Genomic DNA, 21,027 nt, shown 5'->3' with positions numbered 1-21,027 from the left:
CAGCAACATCTGACATAAGTTTGTTGAGTGTCAGCAAGCAATTTCTATTGATAAAACCACACACAGTTAGCACTGCCACAATGTGCAACTGTGACAGACATTCATAAAACATCTCCCCACAGCACATCTGATTCACACACCACCACCACACACTACCCTGATGAGCCATGCTTGTCAAAGGGAATTCTGCACATGATTTCCATACATCATCTTTCTCCAACACTCCTACTATCAGCTGCGCATGCACAAAGTTAGTATCACTGCCCCACACTGCCCCCTTGTGAACCATCTCTCATTCCAGATCCATTATACATTCTGCAGCATTTTGAGTAAAGCTGATTGAAAGAAATATTTTTTTCAAAATATCCCTTAGAAAGTAAGATATTTATTAATTCCCTATGAAATGGTTTTCATTTAAAAACAAAAAACAAACAATCCCAACAGGATTTCAGTTACGCTTTTGATTAAAATAAAAAGCAGTTTTCAAAAACTGAGAATTTGTAACCCAGAATAGAACTAAAAACCAAGGAAGTAAACATTTTTCAGGTTATCAAGAATGGAAAATTGAACCACAATTTTCTGTGAATGTTTTCAGTTTGGTAAAACAAAATTAACTTTTTTTTTTTTTTAAATAAGCTCTAAGTTTGAGTCTCCAAGAAGCAGTATCCTTCTCCTAACTCAAACTTTCCACACTTAGTCAAGCCACACTACTGCCAGCATAGTGTGGACCCCGCGGTAAATAGATCTAACCTACATCGATTTGAGTTATGCTATTCATGCATCTCAAATTGCGTAGCTTAGATCGACTTTTCCCTTTAGTGTAGACAAGGCCCGAGTCTTCATCCTTACTTTCCTCCCTTCCCTTATTTCTGTTTCCAGTACCTCATCTATTCTCTTTGTAGTGACTGGATTTGGGGACTGGACTTTTTACTTGCATATATGGCTCTTTTTTACATTCTTCCTAAAATAGTGGTTTTCAACCTGGGGTCTGCAGACAATGTCTAAGATTTCCAAAGGGATCCGTACTTCCATTCGACATTTTTAGAGAATCCGCAAGTGACAAAAAGTTGAAAACCACCACTTCAGAAGTTGCCAGCCTAGGAGAGCAAAATGCACAGGAATCCTACCGCTATCATCATGGAGCTGGGTTGTGAATCCCACATTTAATCCCTGTACTCCAGCCCTCTGCATACATGCCACCACTATAGAATCGTAGAAATGCAGGGCTGGAAGGGACCTTGAGAAGTCATCAAGTCCAGCCCGCTGCACTGAGGCAGGACCAAGTAAATCCAGACCAGTGGTTCTCAACCTAGGGTATGTAACCCCTGGGGTATGCATCAACTCATCTAGATATTTACCCAGTTTTACAACAGGCTATACAAAAAGCATTAGCTAAGTCAGTACAAACTAAAATTTCATAACAAGGGACTTGTTTATATTGTTCTCTATACACCATACACCGAAAGGTAAGTACAATATTTATATTCCAATTGATTTATTTTATAATTATATGGTAAAAATGAGAGAGTGAGCAATTTTTCAGTAATAGTGCGCTGTGACACTTTTGTATTTTTATGTCTGATTTTGTAAGTAAGTAGTTTTTAAGTGAGGTAAAACTTGGGGGTACGCAAGACAAACCAGACTCCTGAAAGGGGTACAGTCATCTGGAAAGGTTGAGAGCCACTGATCTAGACCATCCCTGACGGGTGTTTGTCCAACCTTTTCTTTCCCTATTTAAAAATATACCTAGCTTATCTAAATATTCTTTAACCCATTCTTTCCCTATTTTTATAGATTGCAAGATCTAGTCTGAACACCTGTATAAAACAGGCCATAGAACATCCCCAAAATAATTCTTGTGCAGATCTTTTTGAAAAAAAAAACCCATCCAGTTTTGATTGAAAAGTTGGACCAGTAGTCTCCTGGAAGTTATTTATAATATACAGGTTTCCATGCATTTCTCCAAGATCTTCTCTAAAGGATCATTCTTTAGGATACCAGGCACTAAAGGGGTCTCTAATCTAGCAAAGAAAGGCATGAGAACCATAGTCTGGAAGGTAAAGCCAAACAAATTCGAAGTTAGAAATAAGCCATTAAAAAAATTAATGAGGATCATCACTGGAGTATTCCATTCGAGATCGATTCCTGTCTGGAAGGTATATTTTAGTTAATCAAGAATTCTCTGGCTTGTGTTACCTGGAGCTCAGACTAGACTATCTGATTATCTCTTCTAGCCTTAAAACAAAAGTCCATAAAGATCACTTTTAGGACTGGAGTTTCAACAGAACAGCAAAGATGCTGGGAAACCTGAAGCTCCCATTGATTTCACTGGAATTTGCGAGAGCTCAGTACTTCTGAGAAAAAAAAAAAAAAAGAGTCAAGCCATAAGTTGAGCATAATCAGAACTCATCGTATAAAGAAAAGCTGGTAATGCTACAGCAATCTGCTGCCATCTAGGGTGTGAAGTGATGGGGGAAAACATTTTAAAACTTCAGACATATAGAAAATAAGAATACTCTGCTACCATCTACCGTGCAAGGCGGTGAAAGCATGCTTGAAATAAATAGTTTTACAACAGATGTGTGACTGAGATGTGCGACTGGACAATGCCAGACAAGTTTAGATGGTCAAAGGAGAACCGTGGCAGCTCATTAAAAAGAGAAGATTAGCTAATGTGTGGTTCAGATATGTGGGATTCTCCCTTATTAATAAAGGTGCTTTCCCTTCCCCAAGTGTTATTAAAATACCCTGTGCTGGCTGCTTTGTATCACAGGGGCTAGGTGATCCCATCACTTGAGTTATGCATGTAACATACTGTAGCAAGGTGTTGTAATGGAAGTTACTATTTTAAAAAAAAGACTGTGCTAGTGATGCCTGTGTAAGATCATACCTGTTCTATGTGCGGTATCAAGACAGGTCAGCGGCTGAACTGGAGGAGGGAGTTAATACTCTTCAATGCTTTGCCCATGTGAGTCACCAAAATCAGATACTGCTCACTGTAGGTCATGCAGATGTTCACACTCTGATAGTGCTCTCGAAGTTCCCCTTGGCGGGGGGCGTGGCTATGCCTGTGGGCTCTGCTGGGCTCCTTGGCTGTGGCTCTTCCTTGACAGTGGAGGAAGAGGGGGAGTGGCAGTAACTATCTGAGATGACAATGATTGTTCCTCTTCTTTCTTACTTGAGGAATGACATAGTTAACAGTGTTGACATTTAAAGTCACCATTGCTGGGTGTGAGTAAACACCTCACTTGTATGAGCGAGGCAGTTTATCCTTCTCGGTTATTGCTGCAGGTTCTCCTGCACAGACATCTTTGCATTGACAACACCATGAACCGAGTGTAGCGTTTCCCCTCTTCCCATACTAACTGAAGACTTTCATTAAAAAAGCTGAAATGCTGGAGAACAAGATAGCCTTGTGAGAGAGGAGCCAGAACACTGAACGACTGTGAACCAGCCCAATCCAAGCCCTTGGAGAGTTAAGGGCCATAGCTACTTAACACTAAGGTTTATCTGCACAAGGAATGTTGCTGTTTAACGCCATGTGTGGACACACTTATTCCAGAATAAAAGTAACCACATGTGGAATTAATCAGGAACAGTTATTGCACTTTAAATTTACACAGTACCTTCATCCACCTTGGCTTTTGAGTGTAGACAGGATGGCAAGGAGCTTATCTTCAGTAGCAGGCTCTAAGCCAGGATCACCCAGATGGTAACAGGGCTGGACAGCAAGCTTGGGCGGGATTTCAGCAGTGCAGGCTGGCCCCAAGTGGGTCTGGGGGGTGGGGAAGGGTCAGCAGCACAGGCTGAGGGGATGAGTGGCACAGGCTGGCCTCAAGTGGCCCTGGGGGAGTCAGCAGCATGGGCCGCCCCAAGTGGGTGGGCAGCTCAAGACAGCCCTGCATGGGCATGTGGGGTGAGCAGCTCGGGCTGGGGATGGGAGTCAGCCATGTGGATTGAGGAGCACAGGCAAGTGGCTCAGGCCAGCCCCATGCGAGCCAGGGGGTGAGCAGTGCTGGCTGACCCCATGTGGGCTGGGGGGGGAGGGGCAATCAGCTTGGGCCAGGCCTGCATTGGGGGTAGGGGGAGGTTCAGGCCAGCAGCCAATGCCAGCCCTGTGCAGGGGGGCTTCAGGCTAGCTCCAGATGGTGTCTCATTTTCCCTTTTGGGAAATACGGTCACCCTACTTACCCTCCAACCTACAGGAAAAATGCTACCTGCTTTTCTGCTGCTACCCCCTCTCCCCAATCCTTAGGCAGGTCTCTTTAGAGCCCAGGCTACAAATTCTGCCAAGTTATAGTGCATTTTACACGGTGGACCCGCATCCCCAAGAAACTGGGAACATGCAACACCAGTGTCACAGGGGATGAAAGCCAGCATTCAGACTCCTATTTCCACAACAGAAACACTAGAACACTAAGACAGCATAATCCCAACAACATTTCCCTCAGGAGTCGGGGTGTGTGTGTGTGGTGGGGGGGGGGGTCACTATTCCAGACCATTTCTACTCCATTATTTGACATAAGTTGGTATTACACTTGCACATACAACCTGAAGAGAAGTGGAATAATAACCCACCTCCTCCAAAGAGCTCAGGAATTTTACAGCTAACCTAGCAAACACAGCTTTGAAGCAGCACACACTGTGTTTTTCCTTCTTTCACCTAGGCCTTGGGCTGTGGAGGGAGGGATTTAAATATAATGTTGTTCTTGATTATTAAGCATAGGAGCTAGACCTGCCTCCCTTTCAACGCAGCTGTGGTAATTTACCTCTAATCATTGCACCCCACACCCGTAGCTTTGCTTATTCCCGTTGACAGACCGGGTGGCAAAGCTACTGCCCCCATCCATGTTGTTGCTAGCAGGCCTGCCCTCTTTAATTCCCACCATGTTCCCTGATTTGTTTCCCCCATCTCTTTCCCAGCCTCTTCTGGACAAATTTAATTCTCACCGGCAGGTTTCCTTTGATGCAGGCTGTGGTGGCTTTGATCCTGTCTTTGCTTCCTTTGGTCTCTCAGCACGTGCCTCCTAAAAGGTCACCTTGTCATTCCATTGATCACAGACACCACCTGTTCACAGTTCTGCCCATTCTCTCAGCTCCTTTTTTCTCTCAGGTGTTTCCTGTTACATGAACTGCAAGTGCCCCGGGCATTCTGATTCCTTGCAGCACATATTGTACACATATTAAACGCAGCTAAAGCATCAGAGTTTTCAAGGCTCAGGCTATGTTCTGTGAGTGGTCTAACAATAATTTATAGGTAATTAACAATGATTTGCACTTTCATGATGCTTCCCTTCCAGACCATTTTATAAGCATTAAAGAACTAAACCTCACAGTCCCCAGAAGGAGCTAATATAAGTACTTCAATAAATCTGTAGTCACCTAGGGCTTCACAGTTGTCTCTCTACTGTGACACCAGTGATTGAATTTGGGTACTTTGGCTCCAAAAGCCACATCTACAGGGGACTCTCCATTAGGCTGTTTGCAGAGGGCCTATACATGTGGACAGTTCTGATCCCATCCAGTAGAGGGCAGTGATACAAAAACACCCACCCCCCTCCCCCACCAGCCAGTATTTCACACTGGCATACTTTTTTTTTTTTTTTTACAGATTGGTAAATTGAGGCTCAAAAAGGGTAAGTGACTTTCCCATGGATACACATCAAGTCAGTAGCAAAGTCAGTGACAGGCCCTCATGAGCCCTGCGTCCCCATCCCCCACTCTAGCCACCAGACAAACCTGCCTTTCACAAACTATTAAAGGATTAGCCTTAAAAACTCATTTTCTTGCGGGGCGGGGAACAGACTCCTCTGTCTCTGGCTGTGCTCTCCAGCAGTGAGTATGGCATCTTCCATACAAATGACAGTGCCTCTTCACTGCTGAATGCCGTGCCCCTCAGAAAAAGTAATTACCGGTACTTTGTCAGAAGAGAATGCACCATGAGAGAGCTATTGGAAAAATAAACTTCTCATTACTCTTCCCCGGGGGTTAAAACGTATCCATAGTTCCACCTTGATAACATCAGAAACACTCACAAGTAGAAAATGATAATAAACTTTACAACAGTTACAGAACCGGAGGCACTGATTCCTGTGTGGAATGTAATTGCTGTCAGGCATGCTTCATTGCCCCCCCCCCCCTGCATTTTTCTTTTCTTTTCTTTTTAAATCAACAAAGCTTTATTGGCAAGGTTGATCACAATACGCACCAGGCAGTTGGAGTCAATAGACACTGTGTGGGTGTCTCAGTAGGTGACATTCTTCCCTCTATGTCTGTACTGAGCCAATGTCCCCAGTGTGGTGCTAGAAAGCCCTGAGCTGCTGGAGACAGCCGGAATTTCACTTACACTGGTGTAAACCAGGAGTGACTCCGCTGAAGTCCATGGAGTTATGGCAGTGTTGTAAACCAGTGCAAGTGAGACAATCTATCCCGACCATTTTTTCAGATGAAGCCCTGACCATTCATGGTTATTAAAAACTCCTTTGTGCTTTTCTGGATGGCAGGAAGCAACCTATAATAACCCACCATGACACGTACACTCAGTGTTGTTCTAGCCAAATAGACGCATGAAGCACCAGGGATTATCATTCTGTTAGCCCATCAGGGTGTTAGATGCCTGTCGTTTTGGAGCCAAGGGCCCAGGAGTCATTAATCATATGCTGTTGGCTTGCAGAATATGTGTATGTACAAAGCTGAGGAAGGTTTCACATTTCTGCAGTCCCCGTGGCTGAAAGCAAAGTAGCCAGCCTTCTCAAGAAGGAATAACCACCTGCCTTTTTATGCATGTGAATCATGTGTATGACTTGTAGGAATTTCACCCTATTTATTGGTGGGGCTTGTGGTACTTCATTGCTTCTGCTGAACAGGACAGTCGGGTTAATCCATGGAGTGCCTAGCCCTGTCCTACTCCATCTGCTGCTACCTTCCTATACCTCCTGAATAGCCAGGAGGAGCAGACAAACTCCATTCAGCAGCCAGAAGGAAGGGGAAGTGTGCAGGTGACGGTTTAAAGGCACTTTTCCTCTTCCCACCATCCCCCTGCACCCACCAAGGCTTCAGCTCCTGGGCTGTGTCTCTGGAGCACGCAGCACAGAATCAAAACTGAATTACCAGCCAGTGGGATTTTTTGTCATCAATGTTTCTAACCAGGTGATTGGCTTGAAAGGTAATCGCTGGGACAGGCTACAGACCAGCAGCATCCAGCTGGAGGCTGAACTAGCTGATATCCAATGAAAGCGCAGGAAGAGAGGCCCAAGTATGAAGCCCCGCTTAAAATCAAAGAGACACAGCAGTCTGAGGTCATGTCTACAGGAGGTGCCTGACTGAGGCAGATGAAGGGTAAGTTTCCCAGTGCACAATACACGGACTGCAGTATTTTTTGTAAACATCACCAGAAAATATTGATTTGCAAATATTGATGTTGGAGTGGAGAGAGCTGCTATTCTTCCCTAACGCCCCTCCTACATCACAGAGAAGGGAGAAGCAGTGGTGCAAGTAGGGAGGTACGGTACGGTATGGTACGCCACACCGGTAAGCTATTTATAGCCAGTACAGTGTACCGGAAAGACACAGGAGGAGCAGAATTTGGGAACGCCGGGTAGCTCCACGCCGGCAGCTCCTCCAGCACAGCTGTACCAGCCCCAGCCCTTCCATGCAGCTGCGTGCCTGTGTCTCTTGTCCGGGGTCTGTACAGCAGCCCCAGCGGAGGGCGGGGGGGCAGTACGGTGGTCCCACGTTCTGCTCTTCCTTTAGTTGGTGCGGTGCACTGGTAAGAAATGAATTCTACTTGCACCACTGGGGAGAGGAGATGTGGGACATTTAGAGACAGCAGATTGCATAGAAGATGCATTCAGATTTCTTTCCTTGCTTTAATTTTTATGCACACATTTAGCCTCTTTGGACCCCAGTAGATTTAGTTTCCTAGTCTAGCAAGACGGTCAGAGGTTCTTGGTGGAAAGTGACAGACTGGTAAGAAGCTGTGCTGACATCTTTTGACAGGTCTTTCCCCCTAAATACATCACAACCAAACTCCTGCCTTTCAGTAAATGATGCAGGTGGCAAACTGCCAGTGTTCACCATCCGGACTGGATAAATTTTTAATCAGCACCTTAGGGCAGTCGATTTCAACTCTCCAGATCCCTTGGGTCTTCTGAGTACGTGCATTCTCCATCATTTGCAGTCTTTAAGCCAAGACTTGTTATCTTTCTGAAAGATATGCTCCAGCTCAAACAGAAGTCATGGGCTGGAGGCGGGAATTACTGGGCGAGGTTCTTTGGCCTGTGTTATGCATGAGGTCAGATTAGATGATCTAATAGTCCCTTCTGACTGTAACATTTATGAATCTCTAAGATGGGTCTCTCACTGGAGCAGACTCTCAGGAGTTTGCAGGTAATCCCTGCCTCCAATCCACCCGGAGATCAAGGAAACAGCTTCCATTGAGTCACTATATTGCTTCTCATCATCACTTTTATTTTTTAGAAGAACCAGGATGTACCATTAAAGAACCCTTCCAAGGTGGGCATTGTTTCTGAAGTCAGACACAGTGGAGACCCAAGGGTCTGCAGCAATGCCTTATCTACATCCTTCCCCTTCTCTTCTGTCTGCTGAGCTCATCCCTCCTCCAGGGTCGGGTGTCCTGTACATCAAGCTGAGGGAATGCTGTTGGCACAAGAGAAGCACAACTCAACACATTGTGCCAAACAATAGGCTGTTTCATTTTTCCACGAGGGTTACTGTAACCCCTGTTTATTTTGGAATGTGACCAAAGACTGCATTAGTTAGATTCTTATCCCCAGATATTTCTCCTCACAGCTGAATGAGTCTAGGTGTGTTAGGAATGTAGCGCAGACCCAAAGGAAAATTACTCAGAACTTTCAAGTCCTGTTCATACATACGCTTTGCCTCAGAGATGGGCTCAAATAGGAACCCTGGCTCCAAACAGTTCCAAACCTTGGGAAAACTCAGAGCTGGAGCTGAGCATCACCACTCATGTCCATCCTTACTTTGTATGTGGTGAGGCAATTACCCACTGTGGTGTTGTGGACAGAAATTCAAACAGGGGTGAAAGTAAATTAAAGGACTTACTGGTACACAGGTTGGCCAGGGTCCTGGGCAAGGTGGGGGGGCAGCTCTGGGCCCCTGGTGAGGGCAGGGCCTTGAGCGGAAAGGGTGGGGCCTCAGGTGGAAGGGGCAGGGCTAGGGCCAGACTCCCCCCAGCCAGCCCTTCAGCACTGCCTGGCCTGTACCACTAAGGACTCCAATGGCAATTTAAATCACAGCTGGAGCCCTGGGGCTCCTGGCCGCCGCCGCTGCTATCAGGCCCCAGAGCAGCTGCCACTTTTGGCCCCATCAGTGGCCCTGACGGTATGGTCGGCTGTGTACCAGCGGCCACTTTCCTACCAGTACGCCATACCAGACCTGACCAGCTTACTTTCACCTCTGGATTCAGAGGCCCTGGGTTCTTTTCCCAGCTCCACCACTGGCCTGCTGGGTGACCCTGAGAGAGTCACATCCCCTCTGTGCCTCGGTTTCACCATCTGTATAATGAGAATAATGACAGTGACCTCGTCAAGGGGTATATGTTAACCAAAAGGTTAACACAGGCACTGCCAGTCAGCAGTGGTCAGCAGTGTGTGAGTTAACCCGTTGGGTACTGGGTCAGCATGGGGCATGTATACCCCATGACAGACATCCTTGGTAAAGTGCATTGAGATCCACTGATGAAAAGTAAGAGCTAGATATGATGCTGATGCTGTTAGGAACACACCTGTTGAGCCTCCTCTCTGCCCTCAGCTGAAAAATACACAACCCCATATTCAATGCAGTGAATTGGTTACTGAAATAGATTGCTACGTTTGTTTGCTATGTTTATTTATTCAGCATTCCCCATGGATTTCAATGGCATCTCCACGCACTGACTGAGGTCAGGATACAGTCTTAATTTCTTGTGGTAGCCTTTAAAAAGCAACAACAGCAGAGTTTTAGGCCATGACAAATATGCACCCTCAGACCGTGAAAAGCTCACAAATGATACAAACTTCGAACCATTCCAGCTTTAAAAAGTCCCGGGAACTTGAACTCCAGCTCCCTTGACATGCCATTAATGCAGTCACCGCTATGATTTCCACCCCTACTCCCTATTTTCTCTTTCTGTTTGTTTGCCGAGCTTGCTGTGTGTCCTTTCTGAATTACAAACATCAAAACAGGCTGCTGCTATCCATCTGCTGCCTCTGCCACGCCACATGCTAGGGTGTAATTAAGAAACAATATTACTGAAAAATAACTTCTCTTTCCGGCTTGCTTTTTGTCCCCCTCCTTCCCATCCCTCTCTTCTCTTGCCCTTGCACCCTGTGGTGTTCAGGCTGATTGCTGAGGAGACATTGCTTGGGGTAACCTTAACTGCTTGTTCACAGGGTTGTTAATTTAGGCTCTAAACTCCTCCTGTGCATTCTCCCCCTTTGCAGCTCTCGCTCCTCAAGCGTCTTTGCACCTCAATACACTTGATTCTTCTAACCGAGGCCTTGTTTACACTTAAGAGTTTGTCTTCATAGCTATATCAGCAGCTGCTAGCCACAGCGCAACCCACTCTCAGGGTAGACGTAGCCTATACGCCAGTATTATAACTGCATCTTCCACTGGCTTTTGCTGGAATAGCTGTGTCGGTCACACCCCTAACCAACATAGCTAGGCCAGCAGACCAAGCCTAAGAATTCACTTCTATTAAGTGTCTTTGATTATTAGAATTATTGAGGCAGTGTGGCCTAGTGGCTGATTGGCTTGTTGGCCTAGGACTCATAGGAGACCTGGGATCTACTCCCACTGCCCCTGACTTCGGTAAATCACTTCCTTTCTCTGTTTTCCCTCCCATCCTCTGTACGTCTTGTCTCTTTAGACTGAAAGTCCTTTGGGGTAGGGGCTGGCTCTTGCTATTGTATGGACAGTCCCTTGGGCAATAGGACAGGGATTCTCAACCTTTTTCTTTCTGAGCCCCCCCCCTCCCACCCAACATGCTATAAAAACTCCATGGCCCACCTGTGCCACAACAACTAGTTTTCTGCATATAAAAGCCAGGACTGGCACGAGGGGGTAGCATGCCACAGGGGTCCCCAGGAAGCTATGTTGCTCAGGCTTCGGCTTCAGTCCCAGGTGGCAGGGCCCAGGGCCCCAGGCTTCAGCCCCATGAGGTGGGACTTCAGCTTTCTAGCCTGGGCCCCAGCGAGTCTAACACTGGCCCTGCTTGGCAGCCCCCCATAAACCTGCTTGCAGCCCCACAAGGGTCCCCGGCCCCTGGTTGAGAACCACTGCAATAGGACACCGATCACAACTCAGGCCCCTAAGTGCTGCTGTAATACAGATAATTATTATTCTTTTTAGATTGGGAAGATGATACAGAAAGATCCTAAGCATCAGGGACCAACTGTCCTGTCCATCAAACACTGTCCATGGAAGGGTTCCTCTACCTCTGGATACTAGCCCCCTTTCAACACAGATTGGGGGCTCAGTTGTCTTTGCTGCGCCATCATCTCCCACCCTGGATCTTTGGAGACTCCTCGGCAGGTTTAGGGATCTGGGTGCAGGGACAGGATTGGCCAGTGAGATGGGTATGCGACAAGCATTGTCTTGCTCCCTCCCAGCCCTTCAGGGAATCAATCCCTTCTGGCGTGTTGTGTGGACAAGGAGTAGGGAGAGATGAAGGGGGCTGGGAGGCTCAGCTTTTTCCACGTGGATACCTGTGCCCAATTCCTAAACACTACAGTAAATCTCACCGCCAATAGATGCCCCAGAATAAGGCCCCTGGGATTTGACCCAATGACACTAATGTTCAAACTAATGGGAAAACATGAACTAAAATGGTAGGAAAGAGGTAGTAAAACAAGGCCTGGTATTTGCCTCATCAGAAGTCTGTTTATGCTTTGTACACACATAACTACACTGCATGCACACAGAGGATCCTTAACCTATGCTGGGGAACTACAGAAAGAGTGCAGCAGCCATGTACAGACTCCGTGTGAGGTCAAGACCAAAGCACCATTGATTGCCAGAGGGAGGAATAACAACCTTCCTGTACAAATTCTACCGCTGTTACTTCAGACACCTCGCTGTTGCCGTCTGCATACCGGGGCCCTGGTTTACTACTGTGCATTCACACAAAGATACAACTCCTTAGAGTAATATTCCCCTCGCAGATCCCACAGAGTGTTTGGATACTGCTCTATTCCACTCTGCCTCCATGCTTGGAACTCCCACCCAGACAGATGTGATAACAACGGGAGCTCCATGCACGGAGGGAGAGCAGGAGAGCAGAGAGGAATTTGCACAGAGTTTCTTTTCAAAAATGTTTCTTGGGAGCTCTAGTGTTTGCGGAATGTGCCCTTTCCACATACGGGGGTTGGGAGCTGCACTTGGAAGACCCCGGAGGTCTCTGGTTTGGCTGAATTAATTTCATGGCTCTGTTCAGTTCACTCTGTGTATGCAGCTCAGTTTTGTGCCATCTGCAAAATTTCACACCCTGTTGCACATTCCTCCCTCTAGGTCATTTATTTCCAGTGTGACCATGACTGGAGCCGATGCCAATCCCTGTTGCTCTCTGCTCGTTGCCTTCTTCCAACCAGCTCTCTGTCCGTTTACAGCTGTATTCTGACAGTGGTTGCTAAGTCCCTGTTTTCACTGTCCGCACAGCTAGGATTTTGTTTAGAAGCCATCTCTTCTATTACAATTTAAGGTGCACATTAGGGGACTCATCACTAAAACACACACACACAAATCCCTCTGGCCTTTGCTATGTTAAATAAGTGGGAAGAAAAACTGAATGGGGGTATGGGGTGAGAGACAAAGACAAGATGAGCAGTGTGGGGAGGAGAGTGAAAAGTGGTGGCTGATGGGATCGGAAGAGAAGAAGGGAACACAGGAGGAAAAAGTAAATGCTTTCCATATTTGGGAGGCAGTGTGGCCCTGTGGAGAGGACACTGGACCAGGAGACATGTTCTGTTCCCAGCTCTGCTGATGACCTGCTGGTTGACCTCAGATTCCCCCATCTGTGCCTCAGTTTCCCCATTTGTAAAATGGGACCAATGATACTCAACTCCTTAGTAAAATTCTTTAACATCTACAGGTGAAAGCAGAGACATAAGAGTTAAATATTAGTATTAATTCATCTCGCTCCAGAAAATGCTAAGCTGTCATTTCAGCAGCAGTTCAAAGGCCCAACCACTTTCAGCCTGCTGTGTAGTGGAAAAACTACACCAAGAATACTTCAAATCGAATGGAAATGGAAATGGCTCTTGGGGCACAAACTGTTATAGACTCAGGGTGCTACTGAAGCCAATTTGCAACAAGTGAGGATCCGGTCCATATTTCTAAGACATCTGTCACCATGGCATCTCAGAGCTGAGGGGGAGCAGGAAGAGGGAGAAGGAGTCTAAAGCGTCTAGGCTACGTTAAAAAGGAAAAGTCAAGGCTTGGAAAAAGTAAAACACAACAAATATACTGTAAACGTTTATACTGCCCCCCCTATTATTTTTCTCTTGTACTTTTTCTTGGAACTATTTTTCATGGCATCAGGATGTGGGACCTCCTCCAATGCCCATTGCAGTTGATGAAAAGACTCCCATGGATTCTGATGGGCATTGGATTGAACCCCTGCAGCATTAAATCATGTGCATTTCAGCTTCTTGGAGAAGACACATTTTAATGAGATATTTTTCAGCTGAGTCAGAGCCTAACTCTGAGTGCATCCTATAAAGTTCTGGGTCCCCTCATTTCCTATTGAGGTCAGTGGGTGCATAGGTGCTGGAACTAGGAGTGCTGGGTTTGCTGCCGCACCCCCTGGCTTAAAGTGGTTTCCATCATATATAGGGTTTACAGTTTGGTTCAGTGGCTCTCAGCATCCCCACTATAAAAATTGTTCCAGCACCCGTGAGTGGGTGATTGGAAGCTGCATGTTACGAGCTGCAGAATGGAAGCCATTTGCAGTGCATGACAACTTCATTGAATATAAACAATGTTACATTTTTTTATATGCCAGTGCCTGGTGCTTTATTAGCTGTCTACATATATACAGACACATCTCTCATAACACTCAGCACCTGGCAGATTAAGCCTTCAGAAAGTATAGTCTGCGCAAAAGAGAACAGAAAAAGTGTAAAAGATTTATGATTGAGATTCAGTTAGATCCCCTCCAATCAGTGTTGTTTCCTTGCTGTATTTATCTACATTTGTGAACTGGTGACTGCTCTGAAAGGTAATTTACAGGAAACCAAGTTTAAATATAGCCGTGATCTTGGATGAGTTGCAGGTCAGCATCATCCAACTGGAAGCTGAGCTGGCTGCTATCCAAAAGAAAGTGCGGAGACAGAGGCCTGAATATGAAGCCCTGCTTAAAATCAGAGACACAGCAGGCTGAAATGACTGCCTAGAGATGAATTGAAGTGGATGAATTGTTAAGAAGCAGATTAATAGCAATAATAAATAACAAACCGTAAGTTTCATTGCCACATCTTACATGGATTTCAGTCCATTCCGAATATGCATAATAAGTATTTGTTTCCAGATGTAAAGTGGTGTTTTCCCAACCATTGTGGCTACCTCACAATGCTTTCACCAGGTTTCTATCTTACGTATTTACATGGCACCCACTCTTGGTGCATCTGAACATCGTGCAGCCCTTAACGTATTATCCCCACAACACCCCCATGAGGTAGAGCAGTGCTATTCTCCCCAATACTGAGGGGGAACTGAGATACAGGCTAAGGGCCAGATCCTCATAGGTATCGAATGCCCATTGTTTTCATGGGGAGTTAGGAACCTAAATATCTTTGAGGATCAGAACATAAGAATAGCCACACTGGGTCAGACCAAAGGTCCATCTAGCCCAGTATCCTGTCTTCTGACAGTGGCCAGTGCTAGGTGCCCCAGAGGGAATGAACAGAACAGGTAATCATAAGCGATCCATTCCCTGTCACCCATTCCCAGCTTCTGGCAAACAGAGGCTTGGGACACCATCCCTGCCCATCAGGCAAAGTAACTTGGCCAGCATCACACAGGAAGTCTGTGGCAGAGCAGGGAACCAAACCCCAGTCTCTCAAATGCCAAATTAGTATCCTAACCACGGGACCATCTTTCCTTTGAGATCACACTCTGTTCCCATCTGATAACTGTCTGGTGGCCTAGGTGAAAGGTCTTGGTGGCCTCAGTCTCATTCCTATCATAGTGTCCACATCATAAAACCTCACTGCAGTTATATGGGCAGCCTCGCCAGATACACCAATGACTTCACCAGGATAAAGGCAAGCTTTTGACTGAGGCTGTGCTAGGTCCAACACTCTGCATATATTATTATTATCATCATCGTCATCATCATGTATATCAGAGTAATACCTGGAAGCCCTAACTGAGATCAGGACCCCGTTGTGCTGCCCCATATGGCCTAGGCACTTGTACAAACCGTTCCTGCCTTGAGGACAATCTACACAGTAAAGACAGACACCAGAGGGTACGTGTACGCTACAATGTAAGGCTGGGGTTGAAATCAGGCTGAAGCCTAATCCCCTTTCCCTCTACACAGAAATTGTGCTAAACCAGGGCTCAGACCCAGGAAACCATAGGCAGGGTGGGTCCGAGCCTGAGTCAAGCTGGGGCCCAAGGTTCAAGCCCTATTGCCTGAAGTGTAGATACAGCCCCACCGGACTCGTGTTCAAGGCGTCTGCAAAAAGCATCCCACAATCCCATGAGCTGACTTTCTTTATCCTTTAGACTAGTGGTTTTCAACCTTTTCTTCATTTGCAGACCCCTAAAAGATTTCAAATGGAGGTGCAGACCCCTTTGGAAATCTTAGCCATAGTCCACAGATCACAGGTTGAAAAACCACTGCTTTAGACAGTCACATTTGGTGAACAGTCAAATTTTCCCACACTGTACCAGGAACAAAGGGCTAGAGTGGTCACATTTTGGCAAGGCACTAGGAAGTCTGCAATGTGGATGGCTGGACTCATGCCCACATAATGCAGTGTAGACACTGGAGCCTCAGCTTACAACAAGTCCCAACTTGGGGTTGCAAATGAGTGTGGAGGCTCAAGCCTTAGGTAACAAACCCAGGGCCTGCTAACTCATGTCCTACTAACCCTGGGTTTGCATTGCAGTGTAGACATATCCCAAGGCACTTGGAGGTGAAGTGCTGGGGTCACAGAGCAGATCAGTGGCAGAGTCAGAAATAGAACCTAGCTTTTCTGACTCCCAGGCTAATAACCTACCCACTAGACCACACTGTCTCTTAGTACAGCTTCATGATGTTTCAGATCAGTCAATGACTGGTTTGAAAATCCCTGCGGAGGGGAGCAGACTCCCAGCACATCCTCTAGCCCCAGAAGGAGAGCAACAAGAAGAGAGGGACAGTAAATGCATTACATACTTGTGAACAGTAGAAGGCACTTACAGTACATCCACCCATGGCAGCGAGTCACAGACAGGCTTATGGGGTTTGCACTACGGCACTAAAAATGACAGTGTAGACATTCCTGCATGGGCTCTGAAACCCTGCGAGGCACATGGGTCTCGGAGCATAAGCACCAGCCAGAGCAGGAATGTCTGCATTGCTATTTAGCAAGTCTGAGTCTGTCTGTAGACCTGGGCTCTGAGACTTGCTGCTATGCTGGTTGTTGCTGTTGTTGGGTTTTTTTGTTTTTGTTTTTTGCAGTGTAGGCATAGCCTCAGGGAAAAGTCAGGAGAAGGAGGTGGAAGCTTGGGCATTTATGTGAGCTACCTTGAGTGAAGAATCCAGATCAACCCTCCTGACTGCTTGCTAGCATCAGTCACACACACATGCAACAGGGGAACCCACACATGGACCACAATCAATGGACAAGTCACTACAATCTCCAATAAGGCTGAGGAGGAGTTGGAGGACAGCAAGACTTACCTTCTTGGCGCTAGTGTTTGGCTGAGATAGATGCTGGAAGCAGAAATGTTGCCACTCTGTTTCCTAAATAAATACATGCTACCGTTTCTCTCTTGCCTCTTCTCAAAGCTCGAGAGGAGATACAGATGGTGCTTTAAGATATTTACAAGGCCTGCAGCATTACCAAGATTTTCTTTTTCTTTTTCAACAGCTTGGCTCACTCTGGTAATTAATATTATCTAATGGGGAAAAACAGAGCCTTCATAGCTGAGATTATTCACATGGACAAAAATGGAAACAGCTGTCTGGGACTGAAGAAATAAATAGGCTCTGTAGCTGGGATTCCACTGTTAACAATCAACCTTGCACTGTAATGAAGGTAGATGCTCAGATACTATGGTAATGACACTCTATAAACAAATACGATCCTGCAATGCGCAGCATGTGGGTGAACTCCAGTTGGCTTCAATGGGCTCTGCATGAGTACAAGAATCTGTCATTTTGCAGCTCATTGCAGGATCGGAGTCTTCTATATTATTATTACCATGTACACTGGTAGCACCCAAAAACCCCAGTTAGGATCATGGTCCTATTCTGATAGCTGCTGAAAACTCACAGGAAAACAGAGCCCTTATCCCAAAGAGCTTAACCCAAAACAAGGTGCAACCTGTGAGCATTACGAAGAGTAGGAGAGACATGGGGTTGGTGAGGGAGATCAAGGCATGGGCGCCGACTTCTCCTGGCACCAGGGGGTGCTCGACCCCCCTCTGCCTCTGGCCCTACCCCCTCCCACCTGCATTCCAACCCCTTCTTCAAAGTCCCCGCCCCAACTCCGCCCCCTCCCTGTCCCTATTTGACTCCTTCCCCAAATCCCCACCCCGGCCCCACCTCTTCCTCACCTCCTCCCCTGAGCGTGCCATGTTCCCGCTCCTCCCCCCTCCCTCCCAGTGCTTGCTACAGCTGTTTGGCAGCGGGAAACACTGGGAGGGAGGGAGGAGTGGGGATGCGGCACGCTGGGAGGAGGTGGGGTGGGGGGTAAGGGGAGCTTGGCTGCCCAGGGGTGCAGAGCACCCACTAATTTTCCCCCAGGGTGCTCCAGCCCCGGAGCACCCACGGAGTCAGCGCCTATGGATCTAGGGTAGCAATAAGATCATATGGTTATTTAGGTTATATGGATTAGTGGTGTGCACGACTTGATGGTTTCAAATCATGTGGAGATGTTTTTTATGATCAATAAAGAATGTGAGCTACCCCAGATTATTGCACAACATAGCCATTGTTAGCTGGCTGGTTTCTTGACAGTCATCATAGAACTGGGTCTTAAGGAGGCATTTGGAGGAGGAGAAGGTAGCAGTTTTACGGCTCAGCTGAGTGAGGGAATTCCCAGGCCCAGATGTGTGGGGCAAGGGAGAAGGAGAAGGAGAAGATGACTAATAGATAGATGATACTTGAGAGTACTCAAGAGTAACGTCTGGGAATGCTACTTGTCTGGTTCTGTATATGAAAGGGATGGGCTCCTTAAGAAAAAGTTTTTCAGGACATTTCAAAAACAGGATTTGCATTAAGGCTACAAAAATAAGAGGTCTTGATTGCAAGCAGGTCTGTGCAGCCGCATAATGGAGTAAGGCCCTATTCTCTGTTCAGCTGCCTAGGACTTGTCTGGATCATGGCGCTAAATGAGTGTCAGGGGCTGCCTGCCTGATAGTTCCCTTCCCACAAGTGGGTGCAGAGCCAGCGGGACCCTGACTGTGCCCCCTCACCTGTGCACAAAGTCCCCAATGCTGGCTAGACACATGATGAGGAGTATGGTACATCCCCCAAAAGGGGGGTTGTAAATAGCGGCTTCTGTCACTTTTAGTGCAAGGCTGGAGCCGAATGTGTGATGATCGGGGCATGGGCAGTCATGCCTAGTGGTAGGAGCAAGAGCCAGTCACTAGGAACTGGAGTCAAAGGTAAGAGCCAGAGTCAGGATCCAGGAGTCAAGGTAGAGGTCAGAACTTGAGTTAAACTGAGGGTCACAGCCAGAGTCAGGAGTCAAACAGGGAAGCCAGGCTGGAGCAGGACAGGAATGAGGCTGCAGCAAGACTGGGAGCAAGGCAGGCACAGGATTAATTGTAGCCATAGGCATAAGCACTGAGCAGCCAGCAACCTGCTGCTGCTGGTGCTGAGCTTGAAAGCAGGCCTGCTGGCTACCTTCAGCCGACTCGGCTAACCAGACTGTCCTACAGTACGCCAGCTGAGCTCATTAGTCTGCCTGGAGGCTGGGCTGGCTGGTCCTCGGGCTTAGCTGAAGGAGTTCACTCCTGACCCAAGGAGTGATTATACCTCTCTAAAGAGTGGGTTTAAAGCTGCTTGGGAATTTTCTGTCATAATATTTTTACATTGGTAAAAGCCAATTCATTGAAAGTGAAATGTGTAGCCGAAGTTGTGTCAATTTGAATGGATTTTCATTTTGAAAAAAAAAAGCCAAAAAAGTATCAACTTTTTAATAGAATGTTGCGATTTTGTTTCAAAAGGACTTTTCATTGAGAAATTTCTTTGATTATATATTATAAACATGTTTACTTTTTAAACATACGTTCAAACTGGAGCCAAAAGTTTTGATTTTCATCACAACATATGTTTCTATCGACCCAAAAGGAGATTGCATTCAGAATTTCGTTCAGCAAGAAATGTTGAAATTTGCGGTTCAACAATGGGAAAAAATGTCAAAGTCGTGGAATTTTCCACTAAATGGAAAACCTGTTTCCTGCCCAGGTCTGTGCAATTCCTTCCTGGTGCTGGTCCTGGTGTGGTGCAGCTAAATTCCATACCCACTGGGAGCTCAGCCTAAAGGCTCAATTTAGTTTTCAAGGACTCAGGAGAGCACAAGTAATTTTTTTTCTCCCTCACCGCAACTGGAGGAGATGTTATGAAAGTGTGTCCGTACAAACTGCTGTCATATCACTCCGGATCTATTTCCAGATAATGGGGAATAGGATCATAAAGCTGACCAATTTCAGAAGAGAATAAAAAAAGAATGCAGCATAGGTCATTAGTTTGGCTTTGCTTTAGCAAGTGGGTGTGATTGAAGAAATCTGTAATAAAAGCCTCAGTAACAGTGTGCTCTATTGTGTGATGTGGTTAGGTAATGAACTGGGCTGCAAGCTGATGTGTTGTACAATTTCAAAGGGGCCATTAGCCTTTAAGCAGAGCTAATAACCTTAAGAGAAGTTAAGAGAGCATTTCCCTTTGTGCAACCATTTCTTTCATCCTCCATTTGCCTTTCCAGCGCCCTGGCCACCATCCCATTAGTTGATATTTAATATTGGTGCTGCTGACTCACAGACTCCGTTTTAAAAAGCAGATTTTCCTCCTACAATATTAATACAATTATAAAGACAGATGTATCTTTTAAAAAAGCTTAACAACAAAAATGAATGCATCAGGGCGTGAGCCAACCTCTAACTATGGGGGTTAAGAAAAAAACTCTCTGTGGGCAGTGTGATGTGTCATTCCATATTCTTTATGCTTATGATATGAATATGATATAACTGAGATATACTTTATGCAAGATGGCTCATGTGAGATATCATTGGAAAGGTTATGATGTACTGAATGCGATTATCCAGTGTGTATGCATGTGTCATTTCTGTTTCTGAAGTTAGGAATATCGACTCTGTATCTGTATTTCAACTATGCTACTTTGGGTGACGCCCACTGCTAACACTTCAGGTACAACAATGGAAAAGCTAGACAGGGCAGATGGCCAATCAGCAAGTGAAATGGATGGTGAAAAGCTTGGCCTTCCTGTGGACGCTCCATATTGCCACTGACTCATGGACACTGTGATACTACAGTGTCAGGTGGTCTTGTCACCTGATACTAAAACATTACCTGGGACTTCTTGTAACTTTCCACTGTAAGGGAAGGGGTGTCCTATTTAAGGGTAGGGAGGAAGGCAAACAGGACTCCTCCTCTCCATGGCCTGTTGGCCCAAGAAGAAAGACTCCAAAAGAGAAGGCAAAGGGGGAGTCCAGACTGAGATGGGTCCAGTCTGAAAAGGAATATAACAGGGACTCAGAGCCACCGAAACTTTGCAAACTGCCTGCAACAACATCTAGGGCGAGAAATACTATTGGTAACCAGTTTCTTAG

General features: G+C 46.2%; 1 protein-coding gene across 8 annotated transcripts in view; it reads right to left on the bottom strand.

The window, feature by feature from the left end:
- LOC120386909 (collagen alpha-1(XXVII) chain B-like) overlaps positions 1–5,001 on the bottom strand; it is a 278,660-nt gene extending 273,659 nt beyond the window's left edge. For 5 of the 8 annotated variants that reach the window (XM_039506933.1, XM_039506934.1, XM_039506924.1 and 2 more), the window contains exons 1-2: positions 4,951–5,001; positions 2,891–3,105 (exon numbers count right to left, since the gene is read on the bottom strand). The gene's annotated coding sequence lies outside the window, so the exon portion shown is untranslated. Of the gene's footprint in view, positions 1–2,890; positions 3,106–3,626; positions 3,942–4,578; positions 4,677–4,950 lie in introns of those variants that run through there. The other 3 variants (XM_039506927.1, XM_039506925.1, XM_039506926.1) reach the window with 3 other exon arrangements.
- Between the last annotated feature and the right edge of the window lie 16,026 nt (positions 5,002–21,027).

The sequence above is a fragment of the Mauremys reevesii genome, linkage group 19 (assembly GCF_016161935.1).
Source record: "Mauremys reevesii isolate NIE-2019 linkage group 19, ASM1616193v1, whole genome shotgun sequence".
NCBI classification, from domain to species: Eukaryota; Metazoa; Chordata; order Testudines; family Geoemydidae; genus Mauremys; species Mauremys reevesii.
Note: the sequence above shows the minus strand (reverse complement) of the source record. Positions and strands in the feature narration are given on the sequence as shown.